The sequence below is a fragment of the Carlito syrichta genome, unplaced genomic scaffold, assembly GCF_000164805.1.
Source record: "Carlito syrichta isolate Samal-C Ts95f unplaced genomic scaffold, Tarsius_syrichta-2.0.1 Scaffold303749, whole genome shotgun sequence".
Classification (NCBI taxonomy): domain Eukaryota; kingdom Metazoa; phylum Chordata; class Mammalia; order Primates; family Tarsiidae; genus Carlito; species Carlito syrichta.
Window position 1 is genome coordinate 334,200 of NW_007247845.1, and position 5,473 is coordinate 339,672.

A 5,473-nucleotide genomic window follows, 5' to 3' on the forward strand; every position below is an offset into this window, starting at 1 on the left:
CCGCGCCTCCCCGCTGCGCGGGGGGCGGCGCCGCTCGCGCCTCCCGGGATCCCACGTCCGTTCGCTCGGGGATCCTTCCTTGCCGCAAGACACTCGGACCCCCCTCCGGCAGCCCCGAACCTCCTCCCGGGGACGGACGACAATTTGGTGGGAGCTTTTTTTCCTTTGGTTAAGGGGACTGGTGAGCCTGGGGGCGTTCCGACTCTTGGCGAGACGAAGAACCTGGAGGGGATTTGTATTTTTTCTTAATTTAAAAAAAAAAAACAAAACCTCCGAGCTCTACACTAAGCGACTAATAGATACTTCCGTATCCTATTTTTGACCACTTATGGGAGAAAGCGAAGATGGGAAAGAAGCAGCCGAATGGGGTGAGGGAGGGAACTCAGATGAAGAAGAAAGAAAAAAAGGAGAGGGCGGGATTCCTAAGACCTGGCTGGCACCAAGGAGGTGGGGATGCTAGGGGTCGGGGGTCCTGGGAGGGGAGGAGGGGATTCAACGCATTTGGGCTAACCCTCCCTCCAGGTGTCCAGAAACAGGCCTCCCAGGCTCTGAAAATAAACCCTGGATACCTTTATATTTAGATTTCAAAGCCTAATGTACGGAAAACAGGGCTAATTTTCCCATGCCATTCTGCAATCTCACACATAAGCAAAGAAATGGCCAGTTACAGTGTTCTGCCCAGGAATCCTGGAGGTGTATGTTGATTTAATACCTATGGCCTAAAATTCCCCTTGGTATTCAAACTCTGTCAGAGTAGCTGATTCTTATTATTTGTGAGACTTGCTTCCTTCCATTTTGTTTAAAGGTTTATTGGAAGCCAGCAGTGATTTCTTTAGTTTAAGACTCTAAAAATAATCAAACATGTTTTCTTTTCTAGTTAGGCCCTAGTGGATTATAAATAAGAAGAAAAGGAGCAAAAACTTCAAAATATATTGATCTGAGTGCTGAATAGTATTTTTCACTGGTGGGTATTAGCCCTATTTTTCCAGATAAGGAAACTCGGTTGCCATTGCAATTAGTTGGTAAGTAATAATTATGTTTCAAACTCAGGTTTGATTCATTACTATGCTCATATTCTTTCCTCTACACATTTAAAAAAAAATTAAGTGGGAGAAAGAAATCCCTAAGTGGTGGACCAATGTTCACAGCTCTTTCATTATGATCATCATTCCAGAGGCTTTCCTCTGCCTGGGTAAGCAAAACAATCCATTGAGTCTAAGGAAGAGTGGAAGGTAATATCTGGGCCACAAAGCAATATTATCTAATAATTAAGAAGACAGATGAGGCTGGGCATAGTGGCTCAAACCTGTAATCCAAGCACTTTGGGAGGCCGAGGCAAGAGGATTGCCTGAGTCCAGGGATTTGAGACCAGCCTGGGCAACTTGCTGAGATCTCATCTCTACAGTATATGAAAAAATTAGCCAAGTGCAGTAGCGCACAACTGAAATTCCAACTACTTGAAAGGCTAAGGCAGAAAGATCGCATGAGCCCAGCAGGTCGACGCTGGGATGGCCGTGAGCATGCCACTGCACTCCAGCCTGGGCAACAGAGTGAGACTCTGACTCAAAACAAAAGAAGATGGATGAGGAAATTTCTTCAACCTTACTTAGTACTGTAGTTCTCCCTTATACTCAGTTTCACTTTTCTTGGTTCCAGTTACCCATGGTCAACTGCAGTCCAAACATACTAAAATGGAAAATTTCAGAAATGAACAGTTCATAAATTGTAAATTGCACGCCATTCAGAGTACTGTGATGAAATCTCTCTGTCCCAACCAAGACATGAATCATTCTTTGTTCAGCATATCCACACTGTTTGTGCTACCCGCCATTAGTCAGTTAGTACAACAGTTCCCAACCTTTTTGACATCAGGGATCAGTTTGGTGGAAGACAATTTTTCCACAGAATGGGGGAAGGGAGAAGGAGTGTGCAGTTAAACCTCACTGCTAATGTTCATCTGTATTTGCATCTGCTCCCTAGCACTATCATCACTGCCTCAGTTCCACCTCAGATCATCAGTCATTAGAGTCTCATAAGGAGCGTGCAACCTAGATCCCTCGCATGTAGAGGTCATAACAGAGTTCGCGCTCCTATGGGAAGTCAATGCCACGGCTGATCTGACAGAAAATGGAGCTCTGCTCAAGGGCAGCTCATCTCCTGCTATGTTACCCGGTTCCTAACAGGCCACAGACCCACCAGTCTGCGCCCTGGTGTTGGGGACCCCTGAGTTAGTAGCCCACTCTGTTATCACATGGAAAAACATAGTGTATGCTTATATATGCCTATATCTACATTTATATCTATCTATCTCTATATAGAGAGTTCAGTAGTATCTGAGATTTCAGGCATCCACTGGGGGGCTTGCCCTGAGGATAAGGGGGGGCTACCATATTTAGAAAAATAATTTGAAACTAGACGGCATCTAAGAAACCATTTTGTTCATTCACCCTTAAGTGTAGAGGAGGAAGTAGAAGCTGGGGGAGGTTTCATCACTTGTCCAAGATCAAACGTTACTACATTGAAATATCTCAGTTTTTTATTTTGAGGTTTAGAATTGTCCTAAGGCCTCTTAAACATTCCTTAAGGTCATATATTTCTCAAGACATACTTTTGACCTTTTTTTATTTTAACTTTTTAACTCGGCTTAGCTCACTTTGATTTTTCTCACTTTTCTGCTTGAATGTCCGAATCAGTTCAGTTTACATATTCTGTCTTGGCTCTTTTAAATAATATTCCACTTTAATTAATTATACAAAGATTTTGAAAATTAATAATTTTTTATGTTTGAATCTCTAGTGAATATAATTTACCACTTTCATTCTTACCAGCCCTTACCTAGCACAATTATATTTCACAGCGGCTTCAGGTTTTGGCTTTTGCTTTGTTTTAATCCCTTCAGGATGCTATAAAAAATATACTGTAGACTGGACAGTTTAACAGACATTTCTTCCTCATGGTTCTGGAGGCTGAGAAATTCAAGATCCACGACCAACAAATTCAGTGGTTGGTGAGGGCTCACTTCCTGGTTTATAGACAGCCATCTTGGGTCCTTACATGGCAGAGTGGGGTGAGAGAGCTCTCTGAGGTCTCTTTTATGAGGGCACTAATCCCATTCATGAGAGTTCTCATTACCAAAGGCACCACTAATACCATCACATTGGAGAGTAGGATTTCAATATATGAGTTTAGAGAGGAAACAAATGTTCAACTCATAACAACTTTTAAATTGTGTGCCACAGAAGTGCAGCAAATAATCATTAAAAATACCATTTTTTAAAATTACTTCCTCTTTCATTGTCAATATAGCATTGGTTCCAAGCGCCCCTTTCTACAGAGCAGTCACCTCTATTTTAGCATCCCTGGTGATGGCTGAGTGTATTTCCTAAGAGTTGCTAGGTTTTTAATTTATCAGCTGTCAAAATGCATAAACACAGTTATTGAAAATCTAGGCTTCTGCAGCATTACCTTGCTTATGTTGAGTTTAAATTTCATCTATCATTGTGTTACTCCAAAATGCTGACAGAACAATCTGGAATTCTTTCTGTTTCCCTCTAACCTTCTCTAACAAATAATTGTACCCTCATAAAATGCTAAAATCATATGTATATTTAGCATAACTTTTTCACAAAGAAAAGCAAGAGATATAGCTCATAAAATATCTAAACAGTCATCTAAATTTCTTGTTTGTTTTGCCCTTAGTTGCCTGGTGTTTTAAAATGCATATCAGGATGTTACTTCTTTTACCCCTCCCCCAGCCCTCCCACTCATTGACAGTTATGCTGGAGATAATAAGTGGAGTGTTGGCATCTAAACCAAACCATATATTTAGTTTTTATCCCTTTCACTTCTTTAATTTTAAAAAAAACTGCTTTAAAAAGTACCAATTCTTGTCTAGACTCTCATTGCCTATAACAACGTTCTCATAAAATTGTCATTGAGGGCACCTGAGAATACAGCTTTCTGATGTTTCCAACCAGCAATCTCCTATTCTCAAAACTGCCCTGGTGGAGTGCAGAAGAGCTACAGAGTCCCACCACATGAGTTGTTTTCTTTTTATAAGTCCTTCTTCCCTGTGGGTACTCATCTAGCTCATCTAAATGCATATACTTAATCCCTCCTATATAAACTCACATACCTATCCACAGGATATAAGCTCAAGATAGTTTATTTCCCCATGAACCAGGATACTCGGACAGCCTTGGTTTACTTTCAGAAGTACAAATAAAATAAAACTTCCTATGCTATGGGGTTCATTGGCAACAGTCAAGCGTGCTTCTATCGCTGACATCACATCTACTGGGGGATTCAATAACTTTCCATGCCCAATGCAGCAGACTGTTACTCTTTCACCCTTTAAATGTTTCAGTCTCTCATTTTTGTACCTCATTTCCTCACTCAGCTAAACTAATCATCTGGGTGCCCCTTGACCCCAGAATTGAATGAGAAAAGACTAGGAAAACTAGAATGCTTGGATAGAGTAGTACTAAGAACAATGTATATAAATATTCAAATTCTACTCCGTGGTTACCAGTAGGACTACAGAGCAGCAACACAGAGACAGTACACATGCTACAGACAAGAATTCAAATCTGTCAGCACAGACATTTTCAAGGTCCAGTCAGGATTCAAGCTGTTAGTCTAGAAACACTTGAATGTCCACTTCTGGGAGACAGTCTCCCTCACCATAGCTTATCTCATTCTTTTGAGGCTCTTAAAGCACTTTTTAAATATCTTTATCTTGATACTCACTGTTGCTTTATGTGTTATATTTACATTAGTCTTCCCATTCGATTGTGAACTTCCTAAAGGCAGGGATATTTTCTTATTCCTGCCATAAATTAGGTCAGTAAACATTTGTCAAATGAATTGAGTGTAGAGACATATAAAAAAGAATCATTCATGTTTTTAAGTAATTCTTCAGAAAGTGAATTGTGGGATTTGTTTGAAAATAGATTCATGTATCCTTTAATCATGCTACTTTCATTTGCATTATCCCTTAATGCTGATGTTTAAAATGTCCCCTCTCCCATTCCTTCCATTTAGAAAATTTTCATTGTCTTTACCAAATAAATGTAACCTTTAAAAACTTTCTTCCAACAAGATAAACAGAAAATCTGATAACAGGTGCATCCAGGAGCACTTGATTTTGTCTTAATTGTTCAATTTTTTTTCTTAACCAGGACTGTTTTTGAAATATAAGTGGTGCATGCTTACCCCCTAGTGGCCAGTCTTTCAGCAGTGTAAATTCCACAGACAGAATGTGGAAAGCTTTTTGTCAAAGAACAAATTGTACATTGTCAGCTTCCATCGTCTGAACCTGAAGGTCTTCTAATGAAAATAAGAAATTAAGTGCCTCAACTTAAAGAAAAACAGATAAAAGTCGCAATCATTTATTAATGAGTCAACATTCATTATTGAAGTGTAATGCATACCAAATATTATTTCAGTTCTTTTTTAATAGGATACATTAAGT